This window comes from Schistocerca americana, chromosome 11 (genome assembly GCF_021461395.2).
Source record: "Schistocerca americana isolate TAMUIC-IGC-003095 chromosome 11, iqSchAmer2.1, whole genome shotgun sequence".
Taxonomy (NCBI): Eukaryota; Metazoa; Arthropoda; class Insecta; order Orthoptera; family Acrididae; genus Schistocerca; species Schistocerca americana.
The window spans coordinates 139824504-139851886 of record NC_060129.1 but is presented as its reverse complement, the minus strand read 5'-3'; the positions used below and the strand labels follow the sequence as shown (position 1 = coordinate 139851886).

Genomic DNA, 27383 nt, shown 5'->3' with positions numbered 1-27383 from the left:
ATCAGTTGAAATGAATGGACAGTGTCTTGAAAGGAGGATATATGATGAACATCAACAACAGCAAATCAAATAAATTAGATTAGGAAATGAGACACTCCAAGCAGTAGCTGAGTTTTGGTATTTGGGCAGCGAAATTACTGATGATGGCCAAAGTAGAGAGGATATAAAATGTAGAATGGAAATGGCAATAAAAATGTTTCAGAAGAAGAGTAGTTCGTTAACACCCAATACAGATTTAAGTAATAGGATGTCTTTTCTGGAGGTATTTGTCTGGAGTGCAGCAATGTATGGAAATGAAATGTGAATGATAAACAGTTTAGACAAGAAGAAAATAGAAGCTTTTGAAATGTGGTGCTACAGAAGAATGGTGAAGATTAGATGGGTAGATCACATAACTAATGAGGAGGTACTGACTAGAATTGATGAGCAAAGAAAGTTGTGGCACAGCGTGCTGAGGAGACAGGATCAGCTGGTATTATACATTCTAAACATCAAAAGACCAACTATCTAGAATTTGGCGATAAAAAACCATAGAGCCGAAGAGGTGAATATAGTAAGCAGATCCAGAAGGTTGTAGGTTGCAGTAGTTCTTTGAAGATGAAGAGGCTTGCCCAAGATAGAGAAGTGTGGTGAGCTGCATCAAACAAGTCTTGGGCCTGAAGGCCACAACAGCAGCAGCAGAAACAACAACAACAATAAGACCCCAAAGCATAATTTTGTGGCTCTACAGTTGATAACGTAATTCAGTGTCTACATCAAGTATGTAGTGGTAGTACTTCATAATTTGAGGTCTGTCCTTGGGTATCAGAAGAAATATTGAATTTAATTGATGAAAGGAGAAAAATAAAAGTGCAGTAAATAAAGCAAGCAAAAAGGAATACAAACGACAGGAAGTGCAAAATGGCTAAGAAGGAATAGCTAGAGGACAAATGTAAGGATGTACAGGCATATGTCACTAGGGGTAAGATAGATACTGCCTATAGGAAAATTAAAGAGACCTTTGGTAAAAAGAGAACCACTTGTATGAATATCAAGAGCTCAGATGGAAACCCAGTTCTAAGCAAAGAAGGGAAAGCAGAAAGGTGGAAGGAGTATATAGACGGTCTATGCAAGGGCAATGTACTTGAGGAGAATATTATGGAAATGGAAGAGGAGGTAGATGAAGATGAAATGTGAGATATGATACTGCGTGAAGACTTTGACAGAGCACTGAAAGACCTAAGTCAAAACAAGGCCCTGGGAGTAGACAAAATTCCATTAGAACTACTGATAGCATTGGGAGAGCCAGCCCTGACAAATCGCTACCATCTAGTGAGCAAGATGTATGAGAAACGTGAAATACCCTCGTACCCTCAGACTTCAAGAAGAATATAATAATTCCAATCCCAAAGAAAGCAGGTGTCGACAGATGTGAAAATTATAAGTTTATCCCCCCACGAACCATAGACCTTGCTGTTGGTGGGGAGGCTTGCGTGCCTCAGTGATACAGATAGCCGTATCGTAGGTGCAACCACAACGGAGGGGTGTCTGTTGAGAGGCCAGACAAACGTATGGTTCCTGAAGAGGGGCAGCAGCCTTTTCAGTAATTGCAGAGGCAACAGTCTGGATGATTGACTGATCTACGGTAGCCTTGCAACACTAACCAAAACGGCCTTACTGTGCTGAAACTGCAAATGGCTAAATGCAAGGAGAAACTACAGCCGTAATTTTTCCGGAGGACATGCAGCTATACTATATGGTTAAGTGATGATGGCGTCCTCTTGGGTAAAATATTCCGGAGGTAAAATAGTCCCCCATTCGGATCTCCGGGCGGGTACTACTCAAGAGGACATCATTATCAGGAGAAAGAAAACTGGCGTTCTACGGATCGGAGCGTGGAATGTCAGATCCCTTAATCGGGCAGTTAGGTTAGAAAATTTAAAAAGGGAAATGGATAGGTTAAATTAGATACAGTGGGAATTAACAAAGTTTGGTGGCAGGAGGAACAAGACTTTTGGTCAGGCGAATACAGGATTATAAACACAAAATCAAGTAGGGGTAATGCAGGAGTAGGTTTAATAATGAATAAAAAAATAGGAGTGCGGGTAAGCTACTACAAACAGCATAGTGAACGCATTATTGTGGCCAAGATAGACACGAAGCCCATGCCTACTACAGTAGTACATGTTTATATGCCAACTAGCTCTGCAGATGACGAAGAAATTGAAGAAATGTATGATGAGATAAAAGAAATTATTCAGATAGTGAAGGGAAATGAAAATTTAATAGTCATGGTTAATGGAATTTGATAGTAGGAAAAGGAAGAGGAGGAAATGTAGTAGGTAAATATGGATTGGGGGGAAGAAATGAAAGAGGAAGCCGCCTGGTAGAATTCTGCACAGAGCATAACTTTATGCTAACTCTTGGTTCAACAATCATAAAATAAGATTGTATACATGGAAGAAGCCTGGAGATACTGACAGGTTTCAGATAGATTATATAATGGTAAGACAGAGATTTAGGAACCAGATTTTAAATTGTAGGACATTTCCAGGGGCAGATGTGGACTCTGGCCACAATCTATTGGTTATGAACTGTACATTAAAACTGAAGAAATTGCAAAAAGGTGGGAATTTAAGGAGATGGGACCTGGATAAACTGACTAAACCAGAGGTTGTACACAGTTTCAGGGACAGCATAAGGGAACAATTGACAGGAATGGGGGGAAGAAATACAGTAGAAGATGAATGGGTAGCTCTGAGGGATGAAGTAGTGAAGGCAGCACAGGATCAAGTAGGTAAAAGGACGAGGGCCAGTAGAAATCCTTGGGTAACAGAAGAAATATTGAATTTAATTGATGAAAGGAGAAAATATAAAAATGCAGTAAATGAAGCAGGCAAAAAGGAATACAAACGTCTCAAAAATGAGATCGACACGAAGTGCAAAAAGGCTAAGCAGGCATGGCTAGAGGACAAATGTAAGGATGTGGAGGCTTATCTCACTAGGGGTAAGATAGATACTGCCTACAGGAAAATTAAAGAGACCTTTGGAGAAAAGAGAGCCACTTGTATGAATATCAAGAGCTCAGATGGAAACCCAGTTCTAAGCAAAGAAAGGAAAGCAGAAAGGTGGAAGGAGTATATAGTGTGTCTCTACAAGGGCGATGTACTTCAGGGCAATATTATGGAAATGGAAGAGGATTTAGATGAAGGTGAAACGAGAGATTTGATACTGTGTGAAGAGTTTGACAGAGCACTGAAAGACCTGAGTCGAAACAAGGCCCCGGGAGTAGACAACATTCCGTCAGAACTACTGACAACCTCGGGAGAGCCAGTCCTGACAAAACCCTACCATCTGGTGAGCTACATGTATGAAACAGGCGGAATACCCTCAGACTTCAAGAAGAATATAATAATTCCAATCCCAAAGAAAGCAGGTGTTGACAGATGTGAAAATTACTGAACTATCAGTTTAATAAGTCACAGCTGCAAAATACTAACATGAATTCTTTATAGGCAAATGGAAAACTAGTAGAAGCTGACCTCGGGGAAGATCAGTTTGGATTCCGTAGAAATGTTGGAACACGTGAGGCAATACTGACCTTACGACTTATCTCAGAAGAAAGATTAAGGAAAGGAAAACCTATGTTTCTAGGATTTGTAAACTTAGAGAAAGCTTTTGACAATTTTGACTGGAATACTCTCTTTCAAATTCTGAAGGTGGCAGGGGTAAAATACAGGGAGCGAAAGGCTCTTTACAATTTGTACAGAAACCAGATGGCAGTTATAAGATTCGAGGGGCACGAAAGGGAAGCAGTGGTTGGGAAGGGAGTGAGACAGGGTTGTAGCCTCTCCCCAATGTCATTCAACCTGTATATTGAGCAAGCAGTAAAGGAAACAAAAATTCGGAGTAGGAATTACAATCCACGGAGAAGAAATAAAAACTTTGAGGTTTGCCAGTGACATTGTAATTCTGTCAGAGACAGCAAAGGACCTGGAAGAGCATTTGAACAGAATGGACAGTGTCTTGAAAGGAGGATATAAGATGAACATCAACAAAAGCAAAACGAGAATAATGCAATGTAGCCGAATTAAATCAGGTGATGCTGAGGGAATTAGATTAGGAAATGAGACACTTAAAGTAGTAAAGGAGTTTTGTTATTTGGAGAGCAAAATAACTGATGACGGTCTTAGTAGAGAGGATATAAAATGTAGACTGGCAATGGCAAGGAAAGTGTTCCTGAAGAAGAGAAATTAGTTAACATCAAGTATTTACGTGTCAGGAAGTCGTTTCTGAAAGCATTTGTGTTGAGTGTAGGGACAAGAAGAGAATAGAAGCTTTCAAAATGTGGTGCTACAGAAGAATGCTGAAGATTAGATGGGTAGATCACGTAACTAATGAGGAGGTGCTGAATAGAATTGGGGAGATTTGTGGCACAGCTTGACTAGAAGAAGTGATTGGTTGGTAGGACATGTTCTGAGGCATCAAGAGATCAGCAGTTTAATATTGGAGGGTAGCATAGAGGGTAAAAATCATAGAGGGAGACCAAAAGATGAATACACTAAGCAGATTCAGAAGGATGTAGGTTGCATTATGTAATGGGAGATGAAGAAGGTTGCACAGGATAGAGTAGCATGGAGAGCTGCATCAAACCAGTCTCTGGACTAAAGACCACTTTATATTCTGATTCAGGTTTCACATTAATTACAAACTCTAGAAATGCAAAAGACGCTATTGTTACTAGCCTACAAATGGAAATTTAGTGAACTAACATTAACAATAAATATAACCAGAATGAGATTTTCACTCTGCAGCGGAGTGTGCGCTGATATGAAACTTCCTGGCAGATTAAAACTGTGTGCCCGACCGAGACTCGAACTCGGGACCTTTGCCTTTCGCGGGCAAGTGCTCTACCAACTGAGCTACCGAAGCACGACTCACGCCCGGTACTCACAGCTTTACTTCTGCCAGTACCTCGCCTCCTACCTTCCAAACTTTACAGAAGCTCTCCTGCGAAACTTGCAGAACTAGCACTCCTGAAAGAAAGGATATTGCGGAGACATGGCTTAGCCACAGCCTGGGGGATGTTTCCAGAATGAGATTTTCACTCTGCAGCGGAGTGTGCGCTGATATGAAACTTCCTGGCAGATTAAAACTGTGTGCCCGACCGAGACTCGAACTCGGGACCTTTGCCTTTCGCGGGCAAGTGCTCTACCAACTGAGCTACCGAAGCACGACTCACGCCCGGTACTCACAGCTTTACTTCTGCCAGTACCTCGCCTCCTACCTTCCAAACTTTACAGAAGCTCTCCTGCGAAACTTGCAGAACTAGCACTCCTGAAAGAAAGGATATTGCGGAGACATGGCTTAGCCACAGCCTGGGGGATGTTTCCAGAATGAGAAATAAATATAACGTTAAATATTAAGTAATATTTCATAACATATATTGGGTACATTATTTTTTTCATAGTCAGTGTAGGATGTGCAGACTTGGTTAAAAAAGAATTCAGACCTCTTATAGTAGTGGTATGTCTCTATAAATTTGATTTTTACAAACATCTATTTTTCTCAAAACTTTGTTTCTGTGCTTTGTGCCCTCATCGTTGTCAGTGCCTCCTATATAAATTATAAGCCTCCTAATATGACAGTTGATTCCAAAATATTTTTGTTTGCGGATGTCTCTAGTTTGGTAGTGAAGGATACTGAGTGTAAAACATGCAATCTTTCAAGTACTGAACTTGTAGGAAACAAATCTATGCTAAATCACAGTAAGATTCAGTTTTTACAGTTTCTAATACACAATTCAACAACAGAGTTGAGAATTGCAGGGTCCTCCTAAATAGGTCAGGTCTGCACTACACATAGAGGCTGCTACTTAGGTAGCTGACAGTCTGTGGGGTGCCCACAAAGATTTTTTAGATTAGGCAACTGTCCATCCAATCCACATAACAACAGCTGTATGACACTGAGGAGTATCAGTGTAAGATCAAAACAAATGCCTCTCACAACGGAGAGTATTAAAATTCTAATGGTTAACTGCTGAAGCATTCCCAACAAAATGTCAGGGTTTGAAGCACTCCTGAAAAGCAGTGAAACTCAGATAATACTAGGTACAGGAAGCTGCTTGAAACTTTAAATTGATAGCAGTGAGATTTTTTGAGAAAATTTAAGTGTATATGGAAAGGACAGGCAAATGGGAACAGGAGGTGGTGTATTTGTTGTGGTAGACAAGAAGTTCTTGCGGTAGACAAGAAGTTCAAATCCACCAAGATAGAAACTGATGCCACATGTGAGATTGTTTGGACAAGACTCGGTATCAGGGGTGGATATAAAATGATAACTGGATCCATCTGTTACACACCAGACACATCTCCTGATGTAACCGTACACTTTAGAGAAAACTTCGGTTCACTTGAACATAAATTCCCCAATCAGACAGTAATCATCCAAAAATCAAGTGGAAAATGAGAGTTTTGTTTCTGGTCGGCGTAATAAAGACATACTGTGAAGCTTTACTAAATGCCTCCTCTGAAAACTACCTAGAACAGATAGTTAGGGACCCCATTCATTATAGAAATATATTGGATCTAATGGTGACAAATAGACCTGCCTCTTAGAGGATGTCCACATCGAAACTGGTATCAGTGACCACGACATGGTTGTGGCAACAATGATTACCAAAGTACAAAGGACAACTAAAACAAACAAAGATATACATGTTCAGTAAACTAGATAAAAAAATCAGTAGTCTCATACCTCAATGAGGAACTTGAAACGTTCAGCACAGGGCAAGAGCATATAGAGGGAACCTCCATGGTATATAGGCACTGTAAAGAAACTTCTAAAGAAACAGATTACTGTATAATAGGTGTAAAACAAAGTGTAGGACTATAGATGAAACGTGTTTGGCTGTCAAGAGAGCAATGGCTGATGCCCTCAATGACTACCGTAGCAGAATATTGTCATGTGATCTTTCACAGAACCCAAAGAAATTCTGGCCATACGTAAAGGCTGTTAGTGGCACGAAAGTTAGAGTCCAGTCCCTTGCGAATGAGACAGGAAGTGAAATTGAGGGTAGCAAAGCACAAGTTGAAATGATTAACTCTGTTTGCAAATGTTCCTTTACAAAGGAAAAGCAAGAAGAATTGTCCCAGTTTATTCCTCGTACCACTGAAAAGATGAATGAAATAAATATTACTGTCAGTGGTGCTGAGAAGCAGCTGAAATTGTTAAAACTGAACAAAGCTACAGGCCCCGGTGGAATCCCTGTCAGATTCTATACTGAATTGTAGCTGAGTTAGCCCCTCTTCTAACTACAACCTATCTTAGATCCCTCAAACAAAAAAAACGTGTCCAGATTTTGGAAAAAGGCACATCCACAAAACTACTGTCTTATATCCTCGACATCAACTAAACAACAAAAAGAACCAATTATTGATACTATAATGTAAATGAATAGATAAAAAATCTGCTCACCAAGCAGCAGCAGGTGAACACACACACACACACACACACACACACACACACACACACACACACACACACACACACGGATCGGTTTACGGAAACAGGTACAGTTCAGGAAAGTCACCCAAAAACCCAGGTCAGGGGAGACTTACCAGACGGTAGGAGAAGGAAAGACTGATTGTTGGGGACTGCACCGGTCGAGATTTGAAAACCTGAGAGCTTAAAGGAGGAAGACAGGGTAATATGCAACACAGAGATTACTACTAAGACATCGTGCATGAGTTAATAAGAGTGAAAAGCTAAGTGCATTGTATGAAACACAGGAAGGAAGGAGGATCGCAAAAAAAACGGACAAGTCAGAAAATAAAAGATGTAGAAAACTAAAGTGGAGTCAAGAAAGGAGTAGCATTTCTTCACAGTAACTACTCTTTTCTCCTCTCCTGGGATTTGTAGTATATTATAGAAAGGAAAAACCTAACCTTAGAGTTCTGAGCCACAAGTTAGTCCACTCACTATGCAATGTTCCGGCTACCGAACTGTGTGGTGTGATACCACGGGTCTGCTAAATCGGGCAACTGGACAGCATATCTGCAGATAGCAGCTCATCCTTGAACCCGATCTGTGAATGATTATGTAAGAGGGCACAGGACGGATCGGTGAATAGAAATGCCACACTAATGCTACCAGATTACCAGTTACGTAACACAGTATTTCAAACACACACATCATCTGTTTGCAAGAACAAACATTGTTTCAAGGATGCAGACATTGGAAATCTCAATGTTACATTGGAGGAGCCAAACTGACCACCGTACTTCGTGCAGTGGTAATGGTGGGCCGCCTGGGAGAAACACGTGGTTAGGGGTGGGTGCGATGCATGGGGATGGACATTCTGCTTGTAGTTTTGGGACAAACAGTTATGTTGTTGTGGACTTCAGTCCAATGACTGGTTTGATTTTCCTCTACCTTCTGCAAGCCTCTTCACCTCCAGATAACTACTGCAACTTACATCCTTCTCAATCTGCTTACTGTATCCATCTCCTGGGCTCCCTCTACAAATTTTATCTCCAAATATTAAATAGGTGATTCCTTGATGTTACAGAATGTGTCCTATCAGATGATCCCTCCTTCTAGTCAGGTTGTGCCACAAAGTCATTTTCTCCCCATTTCCATTCAGTATCATATCATTAGTTATGTGATCTACCCATCTTATCTTCAGCATTCTTCTGTAGAACCACATTTCAAAAGCTTCTTATTCTCTTCTTGTCTAAACTGTTTATCGTCCATGATACACTTGCATACATAGCTACACCCCATACGGATACCTTCAGAGAAGACTTCCTAATACTAATATATGATGTTACCAATTTCTTACCAAATTTCTCTTCTTCAGAAATGCATTTCTTGCCATTTACATTCTATATTTTATATACTCCTCAATTGAGCCCTCATCAGTTATTTTGTTGACCGTACAGCATAACTCATCTATTACTTTAAGCGTCTCGTATACTAATATAATTCTCTCAGCAGCACCTGACTTAATTCAACCACGTTCCATTGGCCTTGTTTTGCTTTTGTTGGTGTTCATCATATATCCTCCTTTTCAAGGCACTGTCCATTCAGTTCAACTTGCCTCTGCAAGAATTACAATGTCACCAGCAAACCTCGAAGTTTTTATTTCTTCTCCCTGAACTTTGATTCCTACTGCAATTTTTTCTTTTGTTTTCTCTACTGCTCGCTCAGTGTACACATTGAATAACATATGTGATATGCTGCAACCCTGTCTCACGCCCCTCTTCCCTTTCACACTCCTTCACTCACATAACTGCCATCTGGTTTCTGTACAAGTGGTAAGTAGCATTTTGCTCACTATTTTCTCTCTTCTAACCTCAGAATTTCAAAGAGAGTATTCCAGTCACCATTGTCAAAAGCTTTCTCTAAGTCTGCAAATGCTATAAACATAGGTTTCCCTTTGCTTAACATGTCTTCTAAGATAAGTTGTAGGTTAAGTATTGCCTCACATGTTCCTACATTTCTCTAGAATCAAAACTGATCTTCACTGAGGTCAGCTTCTACCAGTTTTTTCAATTAGTCTGTAAAGAATTCTTGTGAGTATTTTCCAACCATGAGTTGTTTAAATGATATTTTGGTAATATTCACACGTCAGCACCTGGAATTTCAATTATTACATTCTTCTTGAAGTACTGCATGCCAGATGGAAGAGGTTTTTTTATAACTGACCCTCCCAAGGCTATCGGTAGTTTTGATGGAATGTCGTCTCCTCTTGGGGCCTTATTTCAGCTTAGGTCTTTCAGTTCCGCATACAACTGTTCTCACAGTATCATATCTCCACTGTAATCTTCATCTACGCCCTCTTCCATTCCTACAATATTGCCTTCAAGCTCATCTCCCCTGTACAGAGCCTCTATATACTTGTTTCACCTTTCAGCTTTCCCTTCTTTGGTTAGGACTGGTTTTCCATCTGAGCTTTTGATATTCATGCAGCTGCTTCTTTTTTCTTCAAAGATCTATTCAATTTCTTGTAGGTGGTATCTATCTTTCTTCTAGTGAAATACACCTCTAAATCCTACGTTTGTCCTCAAGTCATTCCTGCTTAATAATTTTGCAATTCCTGTCTATGTAATTTTTTAGACATTTGTATTTCCTCTCACATGCTTTGTTTGCTGCATTTTTATGTATACTCCTTTCATCAATTAAATTCAGTATCTCCCATGTCATCCAAGAATTTCTACTAGTTGCTGCATTTTTGTCTATTTGATCCTCTGCTGCCTTCTCCGTTTCATCTCTCAAAGCTACCCATTCACCTTCTACTGTATTCCTTTCCTCTGTTTAGCTACATAAGAAAGTTAATATCAAAGTGAATAGAATTTTTCATCACAGATTTAAGTGAAGCCAAGGCCCTACACAAAAGGTAACCAAAGACAAAATCTACATCTACATGCTACAGCCTACTGAGAAGTGAATAACAGTTGAGGTGGTGTCAGAAGATCCCTGACAGCTCACAGCACTGTTTCCAGCTTCCAACTACGAAATGCTATTGGCTGCAGGTGAACCAGTAGCCGCCTACAAAGCTGTAACAACATTGAGACATTTACAAAATTGCGGTATGTTGTCGGTTGCGGTAGGTAGCTGCCACATCCAGCCCACTGGAACTGTCAGCGTTCAACTTACGCCAATTCAGCTATAGGAGGGACACGTGCTAGGGAAGTCTGTGTAGTTGTGCAAAGTCACTGTGCCAGCATGGCGTAGTGGTTAGCACATCTGCCTAGCGAGCAGGAGACTCGGGTTCGAATACCGGTCTCGGTACAATTTTCAACTGTCACTTCAGTCTGCTTATATACACCTTACACTTAGGGATCGAATCATACAGATGCACAGACGCACCGTCAATGCGTAAAACTTCTAGAGTTATTTTCTCGAACTGCATAAATAGTAACCCTTACTACTAGCATTTTATGCAGTCTAAAGGACTACTGGAAGTGTAGGAAGTTCCAAGTAAATCCATGATCCCCACACTGTGGTCTTCCCTTACAAGCATGTTTTCACTGGACAGTTTGCATCTATCTAGAAGCATTTGCCAGTACAGTTCTCTCAGCATTTCCACAATGCTCTCGTATGGATCAAACAAACGTGTGACTGTTCATGCTGTCCTCCTTCATAAACATTCAATATCCCTTCTTAATGCTTTGTGATATGGGCTGTACACATCTGAGCAATATTCTGGGGTGGGTTACAAGAAGGTTTTGTAAGCAATCTCGCTTCCAGACTGACAGTATTTCCAATGAGCTCCAGTCTGCCATCTGCTTTATCCATGGCTGGGCCTATGCGACTGTTCCATTTCATATTTCTAGAAATCATTACACCCAGCTGAGTTGACTGATCACAATCATTTCCGTTGTAGTCACAGGATGTTACATTTCTGAACTTTTTTAAGTGCACAATTTTATGTTTCTGAGCATTTAATGCTAGTTGCCAAACTTTGCACCATTTTGATATTTTGTCAAGATCTGACTGAATATTTGTGCAGCTTTCTTCAGACAGAACTTCATTACAGATAACTGTATTCAATTTAAATGTACAGGTGGTACCGAGTCAAATGCTTTTCGAAAGTCAAGAACTACTGAATCCGCCTGATAACCTTGATCTATGGCTTTCAGGATGTGTGAAATCGGAAGACTAAACTTAAGACGATGAATGTTTGAAGTGCTCAATTAATTTAAATAAAAGTCTATCCACAAATATTTTAATTGGAAGGTAGGTAAACATGAGTGAACAGAACAAACTATCCCTTTTTGATTACACAATTGACAAAAGATGTCCAAAAAAATGTAACAATCAAAAAGTTTGAATATCAATTTATTAATTAATTGGTGACCATTTGTTCTTGACTTGCTTCTCCATGGTATTTCTGGTTTAGTAAATATACTGTAATGGTCCTTATGTACTGGTTTTCAGTTTTGTACTGTTAGCAGCGACCGTGTGTGCTAATGTGATGATGAGTGCATGAGAGCAAGTCTGATCTTATGTAACTCTTTAGCACATCTCTATTTTATATGTTTTAACCCTACTCGTCTCATGTGGTGATTGTAAGGGCACCAATGACCATGATGCTGAGCACTCTAAACAAACATACAGCAACAACAACAAAGTGGATGCCAGATTGGAATTTACTGCAAGAATTCTTAAAAATCATAATTCATCTGCAAAGATGAGGTTACAGAACTTTTATTTGTGTGATTCTTGAATACTGCCCGTCAGTTTGGGATCCTACATAGATAATATCAAAGGAAAAGTAGAGAATTTTCAAAGCAGGGCAGCATGTTTTGTCAGAGGTTCATTTATTAGACAGTGAAGTATTACACTGATGCTTTTCAAACCCCAGTGGCAGATGCCAGAAAGGTTTGCTGTTAAAATTCTGAGATTGAAAATTTCAAGATAAACCTTCCAGAACGACAACCAAGAAAATTGGAGCTCAACAGTTGTCCTTCCCATGAACGATCTGCGAATGGAACAGGGAATGGTGGAATTAAGAGTGGTACCAGAGATACCGTTCACTACACACCACAAGGTGACTTTCAGACTATGGTTGTACGTTGTCATTTTCTCTTTCAGTTTCATCTCATTACTTTCTGAACAGAGGTTTGTACGCCTCAAATTACAATATATTTTATGAACGGTTATCTACTCACAATATATCCATTGCAGAAATGCCATTTTGCTGCTGTATTTGCAACCGGCTGATTCAATTAGCAGTGACCACAGGGCAGCTTCCTGTCTGGCTTCTTCCAGTATCAGAGTCAAAACTGATTTTCATTTTCTCTATTATGTCCAAGGGAACCTGCAGATATATTGCCTGAAATAGAAAAATTCATCATGGGAAACAAATCATGGTATATCTCACATCATGTGCACATCCTATCTGCACACTGCTTTTAGGAGATCACAGTGATACAGACTTACTAATTTACAAAGTTATTTATTTGCACCTTATGCATGTGTATGTATACTAACCACCCTTTTCATTTGTTTTAGAGCCAACAGTAACAACATATTTTCAGTTGTGAGTGGTTTGTGCCATACATTGTCTATCTTCAGGAACAATAGAGAAAATAGTGAAAATGTCTACCTTAAAACACCACTTTTTAGAAATTTTTTGTTAATTCCATTAACAGGTAATGTAATGATTTCTTTTCTCTTTTTGTAACTGTAATTTCTGAAGATTAACATATATGTCTGAAACCAGCCACAATTAAAAGGGTTTTACCATAATTTTATCTAAAATTATTTTCTTATTCCACAATGACATGGTGACATTACTATTCAACCATGAATCATGTCAAATGGATTAAATGAATAATAAATATATGTGCTGAGTAATAATACAGTAATGACTGGGGAGAAAGCACAGAGTTGCATGTACACTGTCTGCAAAATGTTTACTAACAAACATTGATCAAATTAAGAAAGGAAAAAGAAATCACATATTTGGGAAAAATAATTAAAGAATTGGTTTCAAAAATTTTTCTAGAGAGGAATGCTCCACAAGACAATATGGTGAGGAATGCTTATTTAATAAGATTAAGTAAAGCATGACAATACACTGTTGAAACCACAGCGGCTATATTCCAGTTACTGCCTGATACTGAATTACAAGTTCGATAAATCTAGAAACAGTGGAGAGAAGAATTGTAAGGAAAATACTGGATTCACTACACAAAACTGGCTCCTGGAAATGAAGACACGATGTTGGAATGTACATTACGTGATCAAAAGTATCCGGACACCTGGCTGAAAATGACTTACAAGTTGCTGGTGCCCTCCGTCAGTAATACTGGAATTCAATATGGCGTTGGCCCATCCTTAAGACTTCACTGAGGAGAGGTATCGATGTCGGTTGGTGATGCCTGGCACGAACTCGGCATTCCAAAACATCCCAAAGGTGTTCTAGATTCAGGTCAGGACTCTGTGCAGGCCAGTCCACTACAGGGGTGTTATCACCATGCAACCACTTCACCACAGGCCATGCATTATGAACAGGTGCTCGATCGTGTTGAAAGAGGCATTCACAATCCCCAAATTGCACTTCAATAGTTGGAAGCAAGGTGCTTATAACATCAAGCCTGTGCTCTGATAGTGCCACACAAAACAACAAGGGGTGCAAGTGCCCTTCAATGAAAAACACAACCACACCATAAAACCACCGCCTCTGAATTTTACTGTTGACGCTACACAGGCTGGCAGATGACATTCACCGGCCATTCACAATCCCACACCCTGCCACCAGATCACCACATTGTGTACTGTGATTCGTCACTTCACACAATGTTTTTCCACTGTTCAATTGTCCAGTGTTTACACTTCTTACACCAAGCAAGGCATCGTTTGGCATTTACCAGCATGATGTGTGGCTTATGAGCAGCCGCACGACCATGAAATCCAAGTTTTCTCACCTCCCGCCTAATTGTCATAGTACTTGCACTGGATCCTGATGCAGTTTGGAATTTCTGTGTGACGGTCTGGATTGATGTCTGCCTATTAGACATTACGAGCCTCTTCAACTGTTGGCCGTCTCTGTCAGTCAACAGACGAGGTCGAGTTGTACGCTTTTGTGCTGCATGTGTCCCTTCACATTTCCACTTCACTATCACATTGGAAACAGTGGACCTAGGGATGTTTAGGAGTGTGGAAATCTCGTGTACAGACGCATGACACAAGTGACACCCAATCACCTGACCACGTTCAAAGTCTGTGAGTTCCGCAGAGTGTCCCATTCTGCTCTCTCACAATGTCTAATGACCGCTGAAGTCACTGATATGCTTTTGATCACATAGTGTATCAGGAAGTAAAATATGAAAGAGGAGTGTCATATCTGGCCATTTACATGGAATTTATGACAACACATTAACCAAACAGGTACTCAAGTATCTTTGACAAAAGAAGTTGTCTACAAGCTGGATTCAAAGGGTCAATAAAGATTCATAGAAAAAACAAAAGATGATAATGAACAATTGACAGAGGCATGTTTAGAATAAAACTGTTAGTGATGGAAGAATTCTTACATCTAAATCCATACTCTGCAAGCCACATCATAGTATGTAGTGGAGAGTCCTTTGTGTTCCATTGAAACTTAACCCTTTTCTTTTAGCGAGATGTACATAGAAGGATGTGATATATTGGTTGACTCTCATAGGAAAACATACAAATTCAAATGGCTCTAAGCACTAAGGGACTTAACATCTGAGGTCATCAGTCCCATAGACTTGGAACTACTTAAACCTAACTAACCTAAGGACGTCACACACATCCATGCCTGAGGCAGGATTTGAACCTGCAACCGTAGCAGCAGCACGGTTCCGGACTGGAGCGCCTAGAAACTCTCTGCCACAGCGGCCGGCGTAAAACACACCTTCGGAGTTTTAGCAGTAAACTACAGTGCGAAGCACAACACCTCTCTTTTAGTGTCTACTATTGGAGTTAGATGAGTATCTCTCTGACACTAGTGTACTTATTAAATGAACCTGGGAGAAAAATACTATTCTTCTTTGGATCTTTTGTATTTCCTCTACCAATCCTATCTGGTACAGATCTCAGGCTGGTGAGCAATACTCAAGTGTTGAAATACTGGTCCAACAAGGGTTTAGTACGCTGCCTCCTTACCTGCCCAATGGGGTGAACTTGCAACACATAGCAGATGCACTTTGTCATAGGGAGAGTAATGGTACCCACTGAAAGAGGTGTGTATTTTGCAGTAAAATACTATAATAAAATCCGAAGGGAGGCTTGCCTACGTAATCAGGTACAAGAGCAAACAGTAAAGTTTACCTGCACAAAGTAATGCTTACTACGAAGGCTTTGTGATGCCTGAGTAATTGTGGAACAATAGTGGCTCCAAGAACATCAATCGTGTGTGTTTTATACTGGCAAAAATGTAGCTCCATTTTTCTAAAGTGATATCTGTTGTCTCTGGCTGACTGATATATTGGAAATTCACATGGGAGAACCTAGCATAGCAGCAGGAGGTGGCTTGCGAACAGAGTAGCTAATTGGAGCTGCAGAGACAACCAGTTAAGAGAATAAGAAGTCAAAAAGTGTTTTGACAGCACTGGGGAGTGCGGGCAGATGTAGTTAGTCCGATGAGCAGCAGTAGTGTGGGTGACAAGTGCGGACCATGAAGAGAGTGAGTTCAAAAACAGCATTGAGGAAGACATTGCAAGCGCTACTTGGAATGGCAGATAGCGGACAGATACAATCTTTGCATCAAAAGGTAAAGTGCGGAAGGGTACTGTAGTTAATTTACAGAGCGGAGGAAGTGATACTTTTTGTTAGAAGATGGAAGGGGGCAAGATTTTCTGTTATGGTAACTCCATCTGCCTGGAGAGACTTGGCAGTTTATTTAATTTTTTTTATTTTATCTGTCATTAGAGAGAGAGAGAGAGAGAGAGAGAGAGAGAGAGAGAGAGAGAGAGAGAGAGAGAGAGAGAGAGAGATTGACTTTAAGTTGTCATAATATATTTATTGTTTATTATTTATGTTGCCCCATGTATGCTAGCCTCTAGGTGAATTTCATAGCATCTCTTTGGATTGCGACTATACAAGTAATTATTGATTGTAGAAACTTGTGTAACACTATGATTACTGTCTGTTCTGAAGCCAATCCATACTGTTTGTGTAAACATCATCAAGGAGGAGGACCTTCAGAGGTTTCAAATTAGTGAAATTATACATTAGTAGACAGAAGCAACCAGTGCTAACTACTTCTGTGAAGTAATTCTGACAACAGACTATGACTAGCACAGATCCACTAAAACTATAAAAAATTATGATAATTACCTCTAGATTACTTTGAAAAAGCACTGCTGCTCCTCCCTTAATAATCTTTATTTGTTCATAGTAACTTGATAGTTTTGGAAATTGTCATTTTTTAGTATTTTTACAAATCACGCCATGTACATGAATATACTGTATACAATAGCACTTTTTATACTGTTATATAAACATTTACCACCATTTATGTACTGCAGTATACTAAAGTACAATTGTCAATAATGGAGCACAGAAATCTTTGAATAAGTATAAACATCTTTCAATTAACAACTGTTTCGGTTTGCCTTAAAGACATTTATCTGGAGTAGCTTTACATTAATTGGCTACTTATTATAAACTGTCTTCCAGCTTCATGTGGACCATAATCAGTGTTCTTTTATTATTCACTAAATCACAGCAGGAGAACACACACATATGAACATTAAGAAAATCTGCAAGCTTTCAGAGTCAGTGCCTCCTTTTCCTGGCAGGAGGGGACGAAGAGGGGTGAAGGAAAAGGAATCTCTAAATACAGTTTCTAAATACTTCTCCCAATTAAATTTCACATGACCAGTTACCTCGCAGTTGATCTCATCCTCAACAAAGGTCAGTCACACTTCTGTTCACATTATGCCCACTAACATTTTGACAGGTCCCATCCTTTCTATGTCAAATGTTCCCTCCCATGCATCTGAGGCACTGTATTTGTTCAGACTCAGACACTTTACACCAATACACCTCCATTCTCTCCTCAGCCTCCAGTGGACATAATTACACCACCAGCCTAGTTCAAAAGCAGATTTCCCATACCATCACATTTTCCCAGACCATCACATCCACTGCTGGTACCTGCTGCTGATCCCTCCGATAAACAAGTTAGTCCACGGTCTTGAATGTATTAATCAGCTACTTCGACAAGTCTACGACCTCCGAGAATTGTGCCCTGAAATGAGGTTCATTCTTTCCGAGACTTTGCCCACCACACCTATAATAACTTTTCGTCACCTTACCAATCTCCTTGTCAGACCATATGCTCCTTCTGCACCCCTCTCCTTACCCTACGTCTCCCACCCCTGTGACCCCGCCCCCACTTGCCTATGCATCCTCATACCACCACCTGTATACCAGCCCTGTAACTGTCAAAACATATACTATCAAAGGGAGACCCACATGTGAAACGACACACATCATGTACCAACAGTTAAGAAAACACTGTTCGGTCTTTTACATTAGCTTGACTACAGGAAGTTATCAGTTAGGATGAATGGGTATAGGCAGAGGGTGTATACAGACCATGTCCTACCACATGACAGTTGTGATCTCGGTGTCAGTTTCACCATGAGCCATTTGGATTTTTCCGCCAGCCAGTTTCTAAGAATTCTGCAGGTGGAAACTGGCGCTACATGTCCTTGACTCTCACCACCCACCTGCCTTTATGTTACATTAATTTCTTCAGTCCCAGCATTTATTCACAGTAACTGTTCCTTTCTTCACTCCCTTTGAGTTTTCTACACCTTTTGTTTCTGATCTGTCTATTTCTCACAGTCCCTCTCTGACTTCTTTCACGTACACTGCATTCATTTAGCTTTTCACTCTTATTAACTCTTGTACGATATTTAGGTAGTATTCTATGTCTTGCATGTTACCTTCACTTCCATTTTTAAGCTCTCAGGTTTTCAAATCATGTCCAATGCAGTCCCCAACAATCAGTCTACCCTTCTCATCTTGTCCAGTAAGTTACCCCCTGACCTGGGGTCCTGGGTGACTTTTCCAAACTCCACCATTTTTCCTAAACCTCGGCAGTCCTTTTTCTTCACCTCTCTACATCTACATCTACATACATACTCCGCAATCCACCATACGGTGCGTGGCGGAAGGTACCTCGTACCACAACTGGCATCTTCTCTCCCTGTTTATGCCTCTGTATGAGCCCTAATCTTTCTTATTTTTGTGGTCTTTCCACGAAATATAAGTTGGCAGCAGTAAAATTGTACTGCAGTCAGCCTCAAATGCTGGTTCTCTAAATTTCCTCAGTAACGATTCACAAAAAGAGCGCCCCCTTTCCTCCACAAACTCCCACCAGAGTTCCTGAAGCATTTCCGTAGGACTCGCGTGATGATCAAACATACCAGTAACAAATCTAGCAGCCCGCCTCTGAATTGCTTCTATGCCCTCCCTCAATCTGACCTGATAGGGATCCTAAATGCTCGAGCAGTACTCAAGAATAGGTTGTATTAGTGTTTTATAAGCAGTCTCCTTTACTGATGAACCACATCTTCCCAAAATTCTACCAATGAACCGAAGACGACTATCCGCCTTCCCCACAACTGCCAATACACTTTTATCCCACTTCATATCGCTCTGCAATGTTGCGCCCAAATATTTAATTGACGTGACTGTGTCAAGCGCTACACTACTAATGAAGTATTCAAACATTACGGGATTCTTTTTCCTATTCATCTGCATTAATTTACATTTATCTATATTTAGAGTTAGCTGCCATTCTTTGCACCAATCACATATCGTGTCCAAGTCATCTTGTATCCTCCTACAGTCACTCAATGACGACACCTTCCCGTACAACACAGCATCATCAGCAAACAGCCGCACATTGCTATCCACCCTATCCAAAAGATCATTTATGTAGATAGAAAACAACAACGGACCAACCACACTTCCCTGGGCCACTCCAGATGATACTCTCACCTCCGATGAACACTCACCATTGAGGACAACGTACTGGGTTCTATTACTTAAGAAGTCTTCGAGCCACTCACATATTTGGGAACCAATCCCGTATGCCCGTACCTTAGTTAGGAGTCTGCAGTGGGGCACTGGGTCAAACACTTTCCGGAAGTCAAGGAATATGGCATCCGTCTGATACCCTTCATCCACAGTTCACAAGATATCATTTGAAAAAAGGGCGAGTTGCATTTTGCAGGAGCGATGCTTTCTAAAGCTGTGCTGATGCATGGACAGCAACTTCTCTGTCTCAAGGAAATTCGTTATATTCGAACTGAGAATATGTTCGAGAATCCTGAAACAAACTGATGTTAAGGATATTGGTCTGTAATTTTGAGGATCCATCCTTCTACCCTTCTTATATACAGGCGTCCCCTGCGCTTTTTTCCAGTCACTCGGGACTTTACATTGGGCAAGAGATTCGTGATAAATGCAAGCTAAGTAAGGAGCCAATGCAGTAGAGTACTCTCTGTAAAACCAAATTCGAATCCCATCAGGACCTGGCAATTTATTTATTTTCAACCCATTCAGGTGCTTCACAACCCCAGGGATGTCTATCACTATGTCCTCCATATGGGAATCTGTAAAAGACTCAAACGGCGGTATGTTTGTAGGATCCTCCTATGTGAAAGATTTCTCAAATGCTAAATTTAAAATTTCAGCTTTCGTTTTGCTGTCTTCCATTGCCAGGCCAGACTGATCAGTGAGTGACTGGATGGAAGCCTTTGACCCGCTTACCGATTTTACGTAAGACCAGAATTCCCTTGGGTTTTCAGCAAGATATTTTGCTAAGGTATGACGGTGGTAGTGGTTGTATGCTTCGTGCATCACTTTTTTTACAGCAGCACAAACCTCTACTAACTTTTGCCTGTCCTCATTCTCCCGATCTTTCTTGTAACGCGAGTGCAACAGTCTTTGCTTCCTGAGCATTCTCCGAATTGCACTGTTAAACCACGGTGGGTCTTTTCCATCCGTAACCCACTTTTTTGGCACATACTTCTCCAATGCGTGATTTACAATGTGTTTAAAACTTGCTCATAATTCTTCCACGTCCATCGTACCAGAAGTAAATGAAGTCGATTCATTTACTAAGTGGGATGCTAACAACTGCTTATCTGCTCTTTCTAGTAAGAATACTCTCCTAGCCTTCTTGACTGACTTTTCAACTTTCGTAACCATAGTCATAATGACAACATCATGATCACTAATCCCTGTCTCAACATTGACACCGTCGATGAGGTCTGGTCTGTTCGTGGCTACCAGATCTAAAATATTTCCATTACGTGTTGGCTGCCGATTTAGCTGCTCAAGGCAGTTTTCGGATAATGTGTTCAAAAGTAATTCACACAACGGCTTGTCTGTACCACCTGTAATGAATCCATAGACATCCCAGTCTATACTAGGTACGTTGAAGTCGCCTCCGACTGATATAGCACGATCCGGGTACTTCTGCGATACAAAGTGTAGACTCCCTTTGAATGATTCTAGAACTGTCATGGTGGAACCTGGTGGCCTTGCCCTTCAACCGTTCTGCCAAAAGAAGGAGTGCCTGGCTTCAGTAGCTTGCAAATTGTAATACCTTTTATATGTACATTCTCCTGTCGCCAATTGACACACACACACACACACACACACACACACACACACACACACACACACACACAAGACAGTTATAATTGGTTTCGGAGCCAGTGGCTCCTCCTTCAGGCAGGAGGAAGAAGGATGAAGGAAAAAAGACTGGAGGTGGTCTAGGAAAAGGGGAAGATTTTGGGAAAGTCACCCAGAACTGTGATTCAGGGGAGACTTACCATACGGGACGAGAAGGGATACGTTAGTAATAATAGTATGTTAGTAATAATGTCAACTGCTCTCTCTTGAATTCTGAAAATCCTCTTCCCTTCTCATCCTGTACTGTATGTCTCCCCTGACCCATGCTTCTGGGTGACTTTTCCAAAATCTACCCCTTTTCCTAGACCTCTCCAATCATTTTCCCTCACCCTTCTTCCTTCCCCTTCAACTCTTCTGCCTGAAGAAGGAGCCACTGGCTCCGAACTGTCTTACGTGTGTGTTACCTGAGACTGAAGTCGTATGTGTGTGTGTGTGTGTGTGTGTGTTGTTGTTGTTGTTTTTGTTGACAAAGGGCACTGGCCGAAAGCTTTAAGTGTGAAAATCTTTTTGTTGTGCCTATCTGCGACTCAGCATCTCTGCTATTTGGTAAGTAGGAACTTTTCTTCTCAGAATATTGTTACATTCCATCCTGGATTTTCCATTGTTTGATTTTTGTCAATAATTGATTGTTTTTGTTGTTATACAATTACATTATCTATTCATCATGATTAGTTTATCATTTCTCTTTCACAGCATAATAGTCCAGCAGATATACTCCTGAAAGAAAGGAGTGGTAGTTCTGCAAGGTTCGCAGAAGAGCTTCTATAAAGTTTGGAATGTAGGAGACGAGATACTGGAAGAAGTAAATCTTGAGGATGGGGCATGAGTCGTGCTTGGGTAGCTCAGTTGGTAGAGCAGTTGCCTGCAAAAGGCAAAGGTCCCAAGTTCGAGTCTCGGCCCGGCACACAGTTTTAATCTGCCAGGAAGTTTCATATCAGCGCACACTCTGCTGCAGAGTGAAAATCTCATTCTGGAAACATCCCCCAGGCTGTGACTAAGCCATGTCTCCGCAATATCCTTTCTTTCAGGAGTGCTAGTTCTGCAAGGTTCGCAGGAGAGCTTCCGTAAAGTTTGGAAGGTAGGAGACGAGATACTGGCAGAAGTAAATCTGTGAGGACGGGGCGTGAGTCGTGCTTAGGTAGCTCAGTTGGTAGAGCACTTGCCCGTGAAAGGCAAAGCTCCCAAGTTCGAGTCTCGGTCCGGCACACAGTTTTAATCTGCCAGGAAGTTTCATATCAGCGCACACTCTGCTGCAGAGTGAAAATCTCATTCTGGAAACATCCCCCAGGCTGTGACTAAGCCATGTCTCCGCAATATCCTTTCTTTCAGGAGTGCTAGTTCTGCAAGGTTCGCAGGAGAGCTTCCGTAAAGTTTGGAAGGTAGGAGACGAGATACTGGCAGAAGTAAATCTGTGAGGACGGGGCGTGAGTCGTGCTTAGGTAGCTCAGTTGGTAGAGCACTTGCCCGTGAAAGGCAAAGCTCCCAAGTTCGAGTCTCGGTCCGGCACACAGTTTTAATTTGCCAGAAAGGTTCATATCAGTGCACACTCCGCCGCAGAGTGAAAATCTCATTCAAGATTATTGAATGTTTCAAACGTAGACAGTGATTCAGTATGAGATTGGTTATAATTTAACATGAACATCATTACAACAGTCTTTTCCTTGTTCAGTGTTAGTTTATTCATTATGAGATATTTCTGTCTTGCAACACAGTTTAGTACTTTGTCTTAGGAAATTTAGCGCTAATACTGTGGTCACAGAACCAAAGGCCTTAGACAAATTTAGAAAAATTCCAATGACTTTTTTTCTTTTATCTAGTCCATTTCGCAGTATATTAAAAAAACAATAATTACTACTGTTGCTTGTGGATCACCCTTTTCAGAGTTCTTTAGTAGGTTGTATGTACAGAAGAAAGATTCCATTTGGTCTAGAATTACTTTTTCAAGGAATTTGCTACGTGTTGAACTCTAATACAAAAATGAAAGTATTCTTGAATCTACATTCCTCAGTTATAGTATTCTTATAAATTTAAGATGCAGTGGCTTATGAGATACTTTTTTTTATGTATTAGGGGATTTTCAACTGTCTGCCCAATGTCAGATCATAACCTGTTACAAAATTTTTTGCCCAAGTATAAAACTATATATTCTCAAACCTAGACACAGAAGCACAGTCTAATGGAAATTAATTCTACTTCTAATATTGTAACTGCAAATTCCAAGTTCAGCCAGAATTAAATCTTTTTATTAATAAAAAATACCATTAGGGTTATCAGTAAAACTTTACAAAGAGCTGTTGGGGAAATCTAAGATAGTTGAACAGCTGAACTGTGAATCAATGTTAAATTTTATTTATTTATTTATGTTTTTTTAAGTAAAGCATGGTACTAGGGAGGTGGATGGGTGAAGATAAGCAATCAGTTTTTACTGTCGAAAGTAAGAAAACATTTCCTCTAAATCAAACGCGCATAGGTGTTGCCAACATCTGTGTCTGGGGGACCCATTGTAAACTTTAGCCGGGTTATCTACATAAATATGTAACATTCGTATGTCCCTGATCAGTCTTCTGCAAGATATTTCATCAACATCTTTACACAATACTCTCGTTGCATGCTTATGTAGAGCAAACATATTTTCACCTTAACTGCAAGGCACAGCATGCTGCCAAACTTGCCCGCAGGTCAACGCAGTGAGAGAGATTGCTGAGTGCAAAGCAGGGAGAACTGAGCTTTTTGAACAACATGCTGGGGCCTCATCAGTGTATTATCATCTGGATACGCAGGAACTTCACACATAGAGCATCACTTTCTATTCCCACTAATCTCTGTTACCAGTATTTGCTTCCTTATCCTAGTTTCATAATGTAAAAATGATGTCAACTGCAATTTGAGGCATAATGCTTACATCAATAGTAAAGCACAAGGAGAAATCTCTTTCTCGCATATTCTGTTGTTTCAGATATACTTCGTTTCCAGGATATCGATGTTCTGCAGAAAATGCAATGCATACAGGGGAAAGACATACAGCATATCAAATATGTGCAGAGAAAATTGAAAGAAATCATAAGGGCATTATTTCAAGATTTGAAATTTTAAGGACAGATAGAGATATATGAAGATTTTGGATAGTGGTCATTTTGAGCAAGAGTATTGATCTAAATACATGTCATCTGTCGAAAAATTTGAAGTCAGGCTTTCCTGCTTGTTTATTTACTTTTCATGAGAGTACGGTAGAACTTCGTAGATAAATTTCTGTTACTATTAAGGTTAAATACAACATGCTATAATCTATCCACTCAACTGATAAGAAGCATTAATAATTATGTGTTTACCCACCTTTGAAATGTGTTGTTGTTTTTCCTTGCAGAACAAGTTGTTATAGATCAAGAAGGTACATAACGCCAGACCGCAAGATTAAAAATACACCCGATGTAAATTTAAAAATCGTATAATCATTCCACCAACAAACAACGATGTATATGAAAAGTGAAACCTACTTGCAGCATTCAAAATAATTACAGTGCTCTAGATTCAACTACTACACACTTATTGAAATACTTTAAAAATAAACAACAGGTAAGTACATCGAGTGGGAAAAGGGAACAGGGTTTATTTTTGTCTCAATATTACTAAACTTTCGTAAACGATGATCTTCCGATCCATCCTTTCTTACAAAACAAAGCACGGGGTGTGTAAGTTAATGAAAAGGCTTCCTGCAGGTGTTTTATTTTGTTTTTTACGTTCTCGACGAACTTCTTCCTCAATGACCAGAAGAACTCCTCATGAGGCTGTATCTCCCTCAAAACGAACAGTTTCACCTCCAAGTATACCATTCCCAGATACGTAAACTTTTAACGAAACGGTGATTCAGAGCACTGCCACCTACTTAACCCCTTTTTCAAATTAGTAACGTTAGAGTACCGAACACCACCACCGTCCAGAAAGCAAACAAGCCTATCTAGTATTTACAAATAGATCTTTTGGGGTCAAAGGTTTCATTGAGTTTGTAAATAATAACTTTGGATTGTTTAGTCTACTATGGCATTTTAAATATAGTACCCACGCTGGATACGATTCTGGGTGTTGTTTATAATTTCTTTTATTTTTTGCGTTATAAGAACATTAATATTTATTATTTACTAAAAGGATAATTAAGTGAATTAGGCAAAGCACGAGAATGCTAGTGAACGATAAGCACGGAGGAGGTTCAATGATTAGTGCTATCTTTGACTTTATGTTTAAAAAGAAAATTACAATAATTGCATTCTGATTGTTATTATTATAATTGTATTGGAATTTCGAAAGTGAATATTCTGTTCAGTTACAAGTTACAACCGTATTTTGGTGGTTTGTTGTTGGAGTACACGGAGGAAGATAATTTAAAAGATTTTGCGTGTGGTCGATGCGATTTGTGCGAAATGCGGTAGTCTCGCCTACACTTTTAAACTTATTCTCGCACGGAAGGATGCATAATTATATGGAATAAAATACAAATATGTCAGAACACTTTCCATGCTTTATGTTTTAAGGCACCCTTAGAAAATTGCATAGCTCAGCTGTAAAAGAGGCAATGGAATCGCGTAATGGTAGTCATCCACGAATTCCGTATAGAGTGTTTTGAAGTAGCTGTTTCATTTCCGCCGTTTCTCCGTGAAATTATGATCGGGTTCCTTCTATAAAATGAAATATTGTTACACTCGAAGTACTTCATGATACGGTAACAAACACAGCTGCAGCCTTATTCGTCAGTAACACTGTTAGGCTATTTCAGTCATTAGCATTAATGCACCATTTGCATGCAGGCTGATTTGCCTGGCTACAGTGGAATATTGACCTTATCTGAAATAACTGCTCGTGATGACAGACTGATACAAGTAAAAACTCATACTATAACGCAAATCAGGTAGAAGTAGAATTTGTTCTTGTTATTTCAATATGTAGCTGACACTTACAAGTGGTCTAACAGTAGTATAGGGCAAGTGAAACAATACAGGACTAGATGAGAATTTTAGAATTATTTGTATATTCGTCCATAGATCATTTGGCACAGTAATATGAGACATGTCAGAAACATACAGAAATAATATATACAAATGAAACATTTACAAATTAGGATAGGGTAGTAAAGCACAAAATGCTATGGTGTAATAAAGCATTCACCTTAGTGACAAGGGGAAACCACGGAAAACCCAACTCAGGATTAGTGACGGGGATAAATCTCAGACCTGAATGCGAGTACAGTACATTAAGACTGGAGTCTGTCTCCTCACTTGGTATGTGATTGCAAGGGGAATAACAAAATACCTCGTCTACATTGAGTGTGCAACATGGACAATCAGTAAATAAATGAAAAAGAAAATTTCAAAATAAAAACGCTACTGAAAAAGTGAGAACATGAGAACAGTTTACATAAAACTGCAGAAAAGCACAAAATGCACAATAATTGAAGAAAAGGATGGATTGCTACTCACCATAAAGATGACCCCAAACAAGGAAAATGAAAAGACAGTTGCATATTGTAGCTTTCAGCCAAAGACTTCTCCAGCATACCTCAAGTGCACATGCTCGCTACTACTGGCAGCTCCATTTCTTTGCTGAAGAAGGTTTTGGCTGAAAGCTATAATGTGTAACAGTCTCTTCTTTATGCATATCTGCAGCTCAGTGGGCCATCTTTCAGTGAGTAACGATCTATCCTTTTCCTAATATTGTTGATATTCAAACTTCGAGTTTCCTTCGTTTGAAAATGCACAATAAGTCAGTCAATGACGTAGGTAAAACATGACACTTTGATTCAAAACATTCTTCAAAAAATAAAAAACAAAAGCACATTATATAGCAGTGCTGAAATGTGTAAAGTACAAGCATACAAAAACTTGCCATCAGAATTAGGTTAGTTTCCTAACTCCTGGTAATCAGAAGTCCACACCTGACTCTGTCTATGCTTATGCTCATCACTTTCTACAAAAATTTGGAAACAGAGTGGCCGTTTGAACCCAGAAAGAAGATCTAGAAGAAAAATGTAATGTGTACACCTACATTCTGCAAACCACTGCGAAGTTCATCGCAGAGGGTATATCCCATCATACCACCTATTGGGGTTTCGTTGTGTTCCATTCACATATGGGAAGGATCCGTGTTTAAATGCCTCTATGTGCAGTAGTCCTCACGATCCCAATGTGAGCGATTAGGAGAGGGTTGTAGCATAT

The 27383-nt window shown here is 40.0% G+C and overlaps 1 protein-coding gene across 3 annotated transcripts in view; it reads right to left on the bottom strand.

Moving 5' to 3' along the window:
- LOC124553607 (L-galactose dehydrogenase-like) overlaps positions 1 to 25142 on the bottom strand; it is an 83099-nt gene extending 57957 nt beyond the window's left edge. Inside the window, exons 1-2 of one of the 3 annotated variants that reach the window (XM_047127463.1) lie at positions 24514 to 25142; positions 12657 to 12820 (exon numbers count right to left, since the gene is read on the bottom strand). The gene's annotated coding sequence lies outside the window, so the exon portion shown is untranslated. Of the gene's footprint in view, positions 1 to 7925; positions 8055 to 12656; positions 12821 to 24513 lie in introns of those variants that run through there. The other 2 variants (XM_047127462.1, XM_047127464.1) reach the window with 2 other exon arrangements.
- Between the last annotated feature and the right edge of the window lie 2241 nt (positions 25143 to 27383).